Below are 13,755 nucleotides of genomic sequence, written 5' to 3'. Positions count from 1 at the left end.
CTACCATAGCCTACAGGGAGTCAAAACATCTACCATAGCCTAGAGAGAGTCAAAACATCTACCATAGCCTACAGGGAGTCAAAACATCTACCATAGCCTAGAGAGAGTCAAAACATCTACCATAGCCTACAGGGAGTCAAAACATCTACCATAGCCTACAGAGAGAGTCAAAACATCTACCATAGCCGACAGGGAGTCAAACATCTACCATAGCCTACAGAGAGTCAAACATCTACCATAGCCTACAGAGAGTCAAACATCTACCATAGTCTACAGGGAGTCAAAACATCTACCATAGCCTACAAGGAGTCAAACATCTACCATAGCCTACAGGGAGTCAAAACATCTACCATAGCCTAGAGAGAGTCAAAACATCTACCATAGCCTACAGGGAGTCAAAACATCTACCATAGCCTACAGAGAGAGTCAAAACATCTACCATAGCCGACAGGGAGTCAAACATCTACCATAGCCTACAAGGAGTAAAACATCTACCATAGCCTACAGGGAGTCAAACATCTACCATAGCCTACAGGGAGTCAAAACATCTACCATAGCCTACAGGGAGTCAAAACATCCACCATAGTCTACAGAGAGTCATACATCTACCATAGCCTACAGGGAGTCAAACATCTACCATAGCCTACAGGGAGTCAAACATCTACCATAGCCTACAGAGAGTCAAACATCTACCATAGCCTACAGAGAGTCAAACATCTACCATAGCCTACAGGGAGTCAAACATCTACCATAGCCTACAGGGAGTCAAAACATATACCATAGCCTACAGAGAGTCAAACATCTACCATAGCCTACAGGGAGTCAAACATCTACCATAGCCTACAGGGAGTCAAAACATCTACCATAGCCTAGAGGGAGTCAAACATCTACCATAGCCTACAGGGAGTCAAAACATCTACCATAGCCTACAGGGAGTCAAACATCTACCATAGTCTACAGGGAGTCAAACATCTACCATAGCCTACAGAGAGTCAAACATCTACCATAGTCTACAGGGAGTCAAACATCTACCATAGCCTACAGGGAGTCAAAACATCTACCATAGCCTACAGGGAGTCAAAACATATACCATAGCCTAGAGAGAGTCAAACATCTACCATAGCCTACAGGGAGTCAAACATCTACCATAGCCTAGAGAGAGTCAAACATCTACCATAGCCTACAGGGAGTCAAACATCTACCATAACCTACAGGGAGTCAAAACATATACCATAGCCTAGAGAGAGTCAAACATCTACCATAGCCTACAGGGAGTCAAAGCATCTACCATAGCCTACAGGGAGTCAAAACATATACCATAGCCTAGAGAGAGTCAAACATCTACCATAGCCTACAGGGAGTCAAACATCTACCATGGCCTAGAGAGAGTCAAACATCTACCATAGCCTACAGGGAGTCAAAACATCTACCATAGCCTACAGGGAGTCAAAACATATACCATAGCCTAGAGAGAGTCAAACATCTACCATAGCCTACAGGGAGTCAAACATCTACCATAGCCTAGAGAGAGTCAAACATCTACCATAGCCTACAGGGAGTCAAACATCCACCATAGCCTACAGAGAGTCATACATCTACCATAGTCTACAGGGAGTCAAACATCTACCATAGCCTACAGGGAGTCAAACATCCACCATAGCCTACAGGGAGTCAAACATCTACCATAACCTACACGGAGTCAAAACATCTACCATAGCCTACAGGGAGTCAAAACATCTACCATAGCCTACAGGGAGTCAAAACATCTACCATAGCCTACAGGGAGTCAAAACATCTACCATAGCCTAGAGAGAGTCAAAACATCTACCATAGCCTAGAGAGAGTCAAACATCTACCATAGCCTACAGGGAGTCAAACATCTACCATAGCCTACAGGGAGTCAAACATCTACCATAGCCTACAGAGAGAGTCAAACATCTACCATAGCCTACAGAGAGTCAAACATCTACCATAGTCTACAGGGAGTCAAACATCTACCATAACCTACACGGAGTCAAACATTCACCATATTCTAGAGAGAGTCAAACATCTACCATAGTCTACAGGGAGTCAAACATCTACCATAGCCTACAGGGAGTCAAACATCTACCATAGCCTACAGGGAGTCAAAACATATACCATAGCCTACAGGGAGTCAAACATCTACCATAGTCTAGAGGGATATGTAGGGTTTGGCCGAGGTAGGCCGTCGTTGCTGTAAATCAGAATATGTTCTCAACTGACCTGCCTAGGTAACTTAAGGTTAAATAAAATATAAAAATCCTCACCACACCTGTCGTATATCTAGTTATTATTCCGATCAGTGATTCATGTCAAGGAAGACATTTTCTAAGTATCTCTTCAGTGCCAGACAATCTGCCAACTGATTTGGAGGAGTTGAGATGTTTTTTTGTGTGATTGATTGTTTTATCTATCTTAACCTAGTGGACTAAACATCTCTCCATGGTGAAGGAATTTCATGAAGAACGTAACCGACGGAGTGGAGCCAAGACCAGGCTTTGTGCAATCTAGCTCAGACAACATCGTTTCGCACGAGGTCAATATTTAAAAATATATATTCAGTGGGGCAAAAAAGTATTTAGTCAGCCACCAGTTGTGCAAGTTCTCCCACTTAAAAATATGAGAGAGGCCTCTAATTTTCATCATAGGTACACTTCAACTATGACAAAAAAAAAAAACAGAAAATCACATTGTAGGATTTTTTATGAATTTATTTGCAAATTATGGTGGAAAATACGTTTTTGGTCATCTACAAACAAGCAAGATTTCTGGCTCTCACAGACCTGTAACTTCTTCTTTAAGAGGCTCCTCTGTCCTCCACTCGTTACCTGTATTAATGGCACCTGTTTGAACTTGTTATCAGTATAAAAGACCTGTCCACAACCTCAAACAGTCACACTCCAAACTCCACTCTGGCCAAGACCAAGTATGAATACGTTTTTGCCCCACTGTATATTATGGAATCCCCACCTTGTACCTGTGTCTGGTCTGTTTTTTTAAAGTATTGACCTCAGGTGAATCGATGTTGTCTGTTCTTTAACACCAGATTTAGTTTAGATGTAAAAAATTGTTTTAAATAACACTAGAGGGAGCCACTGCACCAAAAGTGTCCTGATTCAAAGACTGAATCTCAATTTTCCCCCTAAGCCTAAACCCTACCCCAGGGATCATTAACTAGATTCAGCGGCAGGCCGATTTTTATTTTTCTTGAGTGGATAATCGGCAGGCCAGAACATAATTACAAACAATTTGTAGACTGAAAATTGACCGCAGAAAGAATCCCAAACAGATATAATATTTGACTAAAACGTAATAATTTCAAATCACCAGGTGTTCACAATCATCACCTATTGCTATTATACGTGGGAATACTTGGGAGCAGATATCCCAAATTAAAATAACTTGGAGCTGATTTATTAGTGTTTTTAGTCTTATGCCTCCCCCAAAAAATAGAATATATATATATATATTTTAACCTCGGGCCTCCAGTTGGGGAACCCTACCCTATGAACTTGTGAAGATCTGAGACTATTTGACAGATCCAAGCACTATGGTAATAGCTCCACCCATTGCCCTCTGATTGGCTTGATGGAAGTTTCACCATATTGCTTACACAAATCAAAATAATCTCCATAGGATGTGGGGTCTAATGGTTCATTTAATAAGGATCGGACTCTTTTTTTTCCATTTTCACCTAAAATGACATACCCAATTCTAACTGCCTGTAGCTCAGGACCTAGAGCAAGGATATGCATATTCTTGGTACCATTTGAAATGAAACACTTTGAAGTTTGTGGAAATGTGAAATTAATGTAGGAGAATATAACACATTAGATCTGGTAAAAGATAACAGTTTTTTTTTGTTCCATCATCTTTGAAATGCAAGAGAAAGGCCATATTGTATTATTCCAGCCCAGGTCAATTTAAAGTTTGGCCACTAGATGGCAGCAATGTATGTGCAACGTTTCAGACTGTTCCAATGAACCATTGCATTTCTGTATCAATTTTGTATCAAGACTACCCAAATGTGCCAAATAATTTGTTCACTAATAATTCTTCATGTTCAAAATTGTGCACTCTTCTCAAACAATAGCATGGAAATTATTTCACTGTAATAGCTACTGTAAATTGGACAGTGCAGTTAGATTAACAAGAATTTAAGCTTTCTGCCCATATCAGATATGTCTATGTCCTGGGAAATGTTCTTGTTACTTACAACCTCATGCTAATCAAATTAGTTTTTCACCTTTTAAGCTCAATACTCGGATCTACAATAAGTGTACTAAACATTAGGAACACCTTCACTTTCCATGACATAGACTGAGCAGGTGAATGCAGGTGACAGCTATGATCCCTTATTGATGTAGATGAAGTGGAAGAGACAGGTTAAAAATATATATTTTTAAGCCTTGAGACAATTGAGACATGGATTGTGTATATGTACCATTCAGAGTGTGAATGGGCAAGACAAAAGATTTAAGTGCCTTTGAACGGGGGGGTATGGTAGTAGGTGTCATGCGCACCGGTTTGAGTGTGTCAAGAACTGCAACGCTGCTGGGTTTTTCACACTCAACAGTTTCCTGTGTGGATCAAGAATGGTTCACCACCCAAAGGACATCCAGCCAACTTGACACAACAGTGGGAAGCATTGGAGTCAACATGGGCCAGCATCCCTGTGGGACGCTTTCGACACAATTTATAGGGTCCATGCCCTGATGAATTGACACTGTTCTGGGGGCAACTCAATATTAGGAAGGTGTTCCTAATGTTTTGTACACTCAAGATATGAGTAACCTGACTCTGCAATGGAATTTTAAGCTATCTCAGTAAGCGCTACACATTTATACCACTACTTGATTAAATAACAAATAGCATGTGTTCTAAACCGTACACCATAAACATCTAGTTACAAAATATATAGACATTTCAGGATGTAATGAACAAGCTGAATGAAGCGTGAAGCGTCTGTCTCCCACCCACTGTACTGCCGTAGTCCTGTGAACTGACTCCACTATCCTTCAGGTGGCATAGCAGAGCTGTGTTGTCATTCAATGTCCCTGTCCATGCCCCTGTCCCTGTCCATGCCCCTGTCCCTGTCCATGCCCCTGTCCATGCCCCTGTCCCTGTCCCTACCCCTGTCCCTACCCCTGTCCATGCCCCTGTCCCTGTCCCTACCCCTGTCCCTACCCCTGTCCCTACCCCTACCCCTGTCCCTGCCCCTGTCCCTGTCCCTGTCCCTGTCCCTGTCCCTACCCCTGTTCCCTAACCCTGTCCCTGTCCCTGTCCCTGTCCCTGTCCCTGTCCCTGTCCCTGTCCCTGTCCCTGCCTTCTGGCCTGTGTGTTTGTCTCTAGCGCCACCAGCAGGTTTAGATGTGGAATTCCTGGTCCTCCTCCCCTGGACGGAGTCATCACCTCATTAATGCTGTTAGAGCTGTCCAATTGGCCCGGGGCCACTCAGGGGCAGGCTAGCGCTGTTGGGACGTGGCCACTGCAGGGTGGAAGGCATGCTATGGGGGGAGGTTAGGCTGTTGGTTCTCATGGGAACAGGGGGCCGGCCTAATGTTGACACCTTGGAACTGACGTTGGCGGGGTGGCGAGGGTCTGCAGCTCTTTGAGTACACAGACACTACCGACAGATCCACAATACTGCTTCCCATATCTATCTTTATCCCTGTGTCCATGTCTGTCTCCTCTGCACCAATCAGAGCGTCCACATTGAGGCGAAAAGGCGGGATCAGGGAGGAGCTGAGGGAGTGGGAGTGGCTTCCGTGGAGGGCGGGGCTTGGGGATGTGCCAGGGGAGAAGCAGGCAGAGCGGGAGCGAGAGCCACCAAACCCTGCCAGTCTGGGCAGGGAAAATAGGGAGCGGGTTCGACCAGTCCACCAGGCTTTAGAGCCAGCCTCCATCTCCTTCTCCTCCTCACAGACCAGGGGCAGGGAGGTCTGGGAGGCCTGGCTGGACCTGCTGTGGGTCTAGGGCAGAGGCAGGGTCCGGGAGTGGGACGAGTTGCGCCTGTCCTGTAGGAGGCAGGCCACCGGCCAAATGTGTCCGCTGCCGGACAGAGTCATGGCTGGGTCTGCGGGTCATGGCTGGGTCTGCGGGTCATGGCTGGGTCTATGGGTCATGGCTGGGTCTGTGGGTCATGGCTGGGTCTGCGGGTTATGGCTGGGTCGCTTGCAATGTGAAAGTTGTGGGTTCGATTCCTGCGGGGGGACCTGTATGAAAATGAGTACACTCTACTGTAAGTTGCTCTGGACAAGAGCGTCTAGGGAAAAGGAATGAATAGACCATTTCAGTTTTCACATAGAAATAAATTGCATTTGCAAAGTATATCAAGAAACTGGGAAACATACAGTACTAGTCAAAAGTTGACACACCCACTCATTTAAGGTTTTTTCTTAATTTGTACTATTTTCTACGTTGTATAAAAGTAGTGAAGACATCAAAACCATTAAAAAACATACATGGAATCATGTAGTAACCAAAAAATTGTTAAACAAATCAACAAATATTTTATATGATATATTCTTCAAAGTAGCCACTCTTTGCCTTGATGACAGCTTTGCACACTTTTGGCATTCTCTCAACCAGTTTCACCTGGAATGCTTTTCAAACAGTGTTGAAGTAGTTCCCACATATGCTGAGCACTTGGTGGCTGCTTTTACTTCACTATGCAGTCCAACTCATCCCAAACCATCTCAATCCAAGCCCATCTGTAAATAGCCCATCCAACTACCCTCATCCCCATACTGTATTTATTTACTTATCTTGCTCCTTTCCACCCCAGTATCTCTACTTGCACATTCACCTTCTGCACATTCTACCATTCCAGTGTTTAATTGCTATATTGTAATTACTTCGCCACTATGGCCTATTTATTGCCTTACCTCCCTTATCTTACCTCATTTGCACTCACTTTATATAGACTTTTCTACTGTATTATTGATTGTATGTTTGTTTATTCCATGTGTAACTCTGTGTTGTTGATTGTGTCGAACTGCTTTGCTTTATCTTGGCCAGGTCACAGTTGTAAATGAGAACTTGTTCTCAACTTGCCTACCTGGTTAAATAAAGGTGAAATAAATCAAATAAAAATAACAAATCTCAACTGGATTGAGGTTGGGTGATTATGGAGGCCAGGTCATCTGATGCAGCACTCCATCACTCTCCTTCTGGGTAAAACAGCCCTTACACAGCCTGGAGGTCATTGGGTCATTGTCCTGCTGAAAACAAATGATGCACCCACTAAGCGCAAACCATACGGGATGGCGTATCGCTGCAGAATGCTGTGGTAGCCATGCTGATTAAGTGTGCCTTGAATTCTAAATAAATCACTGACAGTGTCACCAGCAAAGCACTTCCACACCATCACACCTCCTCCATGCTTCACGGTGGAAACCGCACATGCTGAGATCATCCGTTCACCTACTCTGCGTCTCATAAAGACACGGCCGTTGGAACCAAACATCTCACATTTGGACTGATCAGACCAAAAGACAAATTTCTGTGTGTGTGTGTGTGTGCGTGCGTTCGTGTGTGCGTGCGTGCGTGCGTGCGTGTGTGCGTGTGTGTGTGTGTGTGTGTGTGTGCGTGTGTGTGTGTGTGTGACTGTTAGGGATTGGTTATCTTTCCATTAGGTAGAATTCAACATGACTTTGATGACAGAAGCTGCTCTGACGACATCACACATGGGTTATGTATATATAATTATTTCCTTGATGCCCATGTTTTTAAAAAAAAGCACATGTATTTCAATCACAACAATATCCCTATATCACTGATCCCAAGTCAGCCTGAGCCTAAACCCTGAATCTAACTGCTCTGTTAGCACAACGCTCTGGACTGGTTCAAGGTCAGTGCGCGGGAGGGAGTACTCTTTCATCACATAAAGGAAATCAATGGACCCCCCTAAACTCCCCAATAAGTAGAACATTTGATTTCCTCTTAGAACGATTAGAACCTATTCACTTCTAACATATAATTTAGTTTGGGAGAAGAGAGGCAGTATACAGCAGAACAACATTCTCTAAAACTCCTTAAGCAAATGCTTGCTTTTGTTGCCCCCATGTGGTACAGGGAGGTACTGCCATACCGACTTTTGATACAATGTTAGGCTAGAATGTGTGATGACACATTCTATTACATTGTACAATGAGAGTATCATGTTTTTAGACACCTAAAACAATATACACAATGATTCCATTCACAACTTTCTGCGATAGTGCTGGCTTACCCTTTAAGACCTCATAAACTTTTACAGATGCACCATTGAGAGCATCCTGTCAGACTGTATCACCGCCTGGTACGGCAAATGCACTGCCGGCAACCGCAGAGCTCTCCAGAGGGTGGTGCGGTCAGGCCAATGCATCACCGGGGGCAAACTTCCTGCCCTCCAGGACATCTACAGCGGCCGGTGTTACAGGAAGGTCAAGAAGATCATTAAGGACCTCAGCCACCGAGCCACGGCCTGTTCACCCCGCTACCATCTAGAAGATCATCAAGGACCTCAGCCACCCGAGCTACAGCCTGTTCGCCCCGCTACCATCCCGAAAATCATCAAGGACCTCAGCCACCCGAGACACGGCCTGTTCGCCCCGCTACCATCTAGAAGATCATCAAGGACCTCAGCCACCCGAGCTACAGCCTGTTCGCCCCGCTACCATCCCGAAAATCATCAAGGACCTCAGCCACCCGAGCCACGGTCTGTTCACCCCGCTACCATCCAGAAGATCATCAAGGACCTCAGTCACCCCACTACCATCCAGAAGATCATCAAGGACCTCAGTCACCCCACTATACCATCCAGAAGATCATCAAGGACCTCAGCCACCCGAGACACGGCCTGTTCACCCTGCTACCATCTAGATTGTAGAAGATCATCAAGGACCTCTGCCACCCAAGCCACGGCCTGTTCACCCCGATACCATCTAGAACAGGGGTGTCAAAGTCAAATGGACGGAGGGCCAAATAAAAAAATCAGCTACAAGACGAGGGCCGGACTGTTCGAATGTTCATTGAAAATTTTTTAAATGACGCATATAGTCTAGTGAACCTAATTGAACCTACTGAAAACCTAACAAATATATTACAATATGATCAGATAAATAAAGCAATATTTTCTTATGGCTCTGTCAGTAATCTTTAATTTTCAACAGACACAAAAGACAAATTTCCTTTATATAAATATCCCCATAACATGAACATTAAATGAAAGAAACCGGTATTCAAGGCACCATCAGTAGACTATATTTTCTATTTTAGCAAAAGTGGGCTAAATTTACTTCAAAGAAAAAACAATAATAGCAATTTTCTATCATCCACTCAACTGAAATATTTTTTAAATATAATTGGATTGAAATACAAAAAAATAAAGTGCAAAAATCTATTAATCAAAAACAACACTTTGTTTAAGGAGAAGTAACATGCAGTGAAAACAAATATTAAATTTTAACTTTTAAACTTGAACTGAGTAAAAACTCTAAATATGTGATTGCACAGTAATGTTCACTTGTTTGAGGTTGAGGGTGATACTTGGTGGTGTCCCATCTTTTCCACAAGTTCATCAATGTTCGGGGTAAGGCTCTGAGCTGAAGAAATCCTCAGAATTGAGTGGAGGTGTTCAGCAGTAAGTCGACTTCTGTGTGATGTTTTGTTCAGGTTCATCAAAGAAAACAGTTGTTCACACAGGTATGTGCTGCCAAACATAGACAACGTTTGAGCAGCCTGGATGCGCAGCTGGGGCATTGTGCCGGGGAGGAAACGGGCAAACTCCGCAGCACCCACTGCCACATATTTTTCCCTCAGTGCATCATTGCATTGGAGGTCAATCAACTCCATTTGGAGGTTTGGTGGTGAGCTTTCCACGTCAACAGCAAATGGGTTACCGAGCAGTTCCAACCTGCTTTTTTGTGCTTCAAAGTCAGCAAATCGGCGTCGAAAGTCAGTGGTAAGCATACCTATTTTATCAGCCAACTGTGTGCTCGGGAACGCACTGGTAGAGAGCTTCTCTTTCATGGTCTGGCAGCTGGGAAAGTGGCTCAAATTTTCTTTCCGCATCTGCGTCTCCCACAGAGTCAGTTTGGTTTTAAATGCCTTCACTGTACTGTACATATCAGAGATGACACGATCCCGACCCTGCAGCTGCAAGTTTATTGCATTCAGATGACTCGTAATGTCACACAGAAAAGCCATTTCACACAGAAACATTTCGTCTCGGAGTTGTGTTGTGTCTTTCCCTTTGCTGTCCAAGAATAGACAAATCTCCTCACGAAGCTCGAAACATCTTTGAAGCACCTTTCCCTGGCTTAGCCATCGCACCTCTGTGTGATAAGGCAAATCACCATGCTCCGTTTCTAACTCCGTCAGAAATGCCTTGAACTGGCGGTGATTCAAACCTTTGGCTCTGATAAAGTTAACTGTGCGCGTGATGATGCTCATTACATGCTCCATTTTCAAGGCTTTACCGCACAACGCTTCCTGGTGTATGATACAATGATAAGCTGTCAGCTCACCTGTCGCGTTTTCCTCTTGCATCTTTTCCCGTATCTTCGCCACCAGTCCGCTCCTGTGTCCACACATCGCAGGTGCTCCGTCGGTTGTCAAACCCACGAGTTTTTCCCAAGGCAGCTCCATCTCATTTACACATCTTGACACCTCTTCATACAAATCATGCCCCGTAGTTGTGCCATGCATAGGACGTAAAGCCAAAAACTCCTCTGTCACGCTTAGGCTGGAGTCCACTCCGCGGATGAAAATTGACAACTGGGCAATGTCAGAAATGTCGGTGCTCTCATCCACAGCCAAGGAATATGCAATAAAATCTTTTCCCTTTTTCACAAGCTGCTCTTTTAGAATGATGGACAACTGGTCTACTCTCTCGGCAATGGTGTTTCTGCTCAGACTCACATTTAAAAAGAGTTGCCTTTTTTCTGGGCAAACTTCGTCACAAACTTTAATCATGCAGTTTTTGATGAAATCCCCCTCCGTAAATGGCCGGGCTGATTTAGCGATCTCTTCTGCCAAAATAAAACTGGCCTTGACAGCAGCCTGGCCTTGTGATTTGGCTTTTTTGAACAGAGCCTGTCGAGATTTGAGGCCTCGTTTTAATTCCTCTGCCTTTTGTAGCCTTTGTTCCATGTCCATATTCTTGTTTTTGTCCGCGTGTTTCGTTTCATAATGTCGTCTCAGATTATACTCTTTCAGTACCGCCACACTTTCTCCACACAGAAGACACACAGGTTTTCCAGCTACCTTCGTGAACATATACTCCGACTCCCACCTTGTTTGAAACCCCCGGTTCTCAGTATCCACCTTCCGTTTTGCCATTTTTGATGGGTATCTGAAAGTTAATTTTACTGTGATGCTGACGACTGCTGTGCCAATAAATATTGAAATGAAGCAGCCTACTGCTCGGTGCGTCACCTTTGCATTGTGGGAAATGTAGTATTGGTGCGTGTAAAAGATCTGCGGGCTGCCGGCTTGCTGCGGGCCGGTTCTAATAATAAATCAAGATCATCCCAGGGGCCGTAAAAAACCTTCTTGCGGGCCGGATGTGGCCCGCGGGCCTTGACTCTGACATATGTGATCTAGAAGATCATAAAGGACCTCTGCCACCCGAGCCACGGCCTGTTCACCCCGCTACCATCTAGAAGATCATCAAGGACCTCAGCCACCCGAGACACGGCCTGTTCACCCCACTACCATCTAGAAGATCATCAAGGACCTCAGCCACCTGAGCCACGGCCTGTTCACCCCACTACCATCTAGAAGATCATCAAGGCCCTCGGCCACGGCCTGTTCACCCCGCTACCATCTAGAAGATCATCAAGGACCTCAGCCACCCGAGCTACAGCCTGTTCGCCCCGCTACCATCCCGAAAATCATCAAGGACCTCAGCCACCCGAGACACGGCCTGTTCGCCCCGCTACCATCTAGAAGATCATCAAGGACCTCAGCCACCCGAGCTACAGCCTGTTCGCCCCGCTACCATCCCGAAAATCATCAAGGACCTCAGCCACCCGAGCCACGGTCTGTTCACCCCGCTACCATCCAGAAGATCATCAAGGACCTCAGTCACCCCACTACCATCCAGAAGATCATCAAGGACCTCAGTCACCCCACTATACCATCCAGAAGATCATCAAGGACCTCAGCCACCCGAGACACGGCCTGTTCACCCTGCTACCATCTAGATTCTAGAAGATCATCAAGGACCTCTGCCACCCAAGCCACGGCCTGTTCACCCCGATACCATCTAGAAGATCATAAAGGACCTCTGCCACCCGAGCCACGGCCTGTTCACCCCGCTACCATCTAGAAGATCATCAAGGACCTCAGCCACCCGAGACACGGCCTGTTCACCCCACTACCATCTAGAAGATCATCAAGGACCTCAGCCACCTGAGCCACGGCCTGTTCACCCCACTACCATCTAGAAGATCATCAAGGCCCTCGGCCACGGCCTGTTCACCCCGCTACCATCTAGAAGATCATCAAGGACCTCAGCCACCTGAGCCACGGCCTGTTCACCCCGCTACGATCTAGAAGGCGAAGGTAGTACAGGTGATGCAAAGCTGGGTCAGAGAGACTGATAAACAGGCTTCTATCTCAAGGCCATCAGACTGTTAAACATTTACCACTAGCCGGCCTCTGCCCAGTACCCTACCCTGAACCTTAGTCACTGTTACTATCCGCCTACCACTCGGTACTCTGCCCTGCGCCTTAGAGACTGCTGCCCTATGTACATAAACATGGAAAACCAGTCACTTTAACACTGTTTACATACTGTTTTACCCACTTCATATGTACAGTATATACTGTGTTCTAGTCATGGTTCATCCTATATAACTACTGTCTATACTCACTATACTATATAACTACTGTCTATACACACCTCCTATATAACTACTGTCTATACTGTCTATACACACCACCCTATATAACTACTGTCTATACTGTCTATACACACCATCCTATATAACTACTGTCTATACACACCATCCTATATAACTACTGTCTATACTGTCTATACACACCATCCTATATAACTACTGTCTATACACACCATCCTATATAACTACTGTCTATACTGTCTATACACACCATCCTATATAACTACTGTCTATACACACCATGCTATATAACTACTGTCTATACACACCATGCTATATAACTACTGTCTATACACACCATCCTATATAACTACTGTCTATACACACCATCCTATATAACTACTGTCTATACACACCATTCTATATAACTACTGTCTATACACACCATCCTGTAAAACTACTGTCTATACACACCATCCTATATAACTACTGTCTATACACACCATCCTATATAACTACTGTCTATACACACCATCCTATATAACTACTGTCTATACACACCATCCTATATAACTACTGTCTATACACACCATCCTATATAACTACTGTCTATACACACCATCCTATATAACTACTGTCTATACACACCATCCTATATAACTACTGTCTATACACACCACCCTATATAACTACTGTCTATACACACCACCCTATATAACTACTGTCTATACTGTCTATACACACCATCCTATATAACTACTGTCTATACACACCATCCTATATAACTACTGTCTATACTGTCTATACACACCATCCTATATAACTACTGTCTATACACACCATCCTATACATATACATTTATTTTCAGGACTCTGACATTGCTCGTTCAAATATCTCTTTCTTA

This window comes from Oncorhynchus mykiss, chromosome 3 (genome assembly GCF_057628025.1).
Source record: "Oncorhynchus mykiss isolate SJ-2025 chromosome 3, ASM5762802v1, whole genome shotgun sequence".
In the NCBI taxonomy this organism is placed as follows: Eukaryota; Metazoa; Chordata; class Actinopteri; order Salmoniformes; family Salmonidae; genus Oncorhynchus; species Oncorhynchus mykiss.
The sequence above is the reverse complement of the archived record's forward strand: the minus strand, read 5'-3'. Positions refer to the sequence as shown.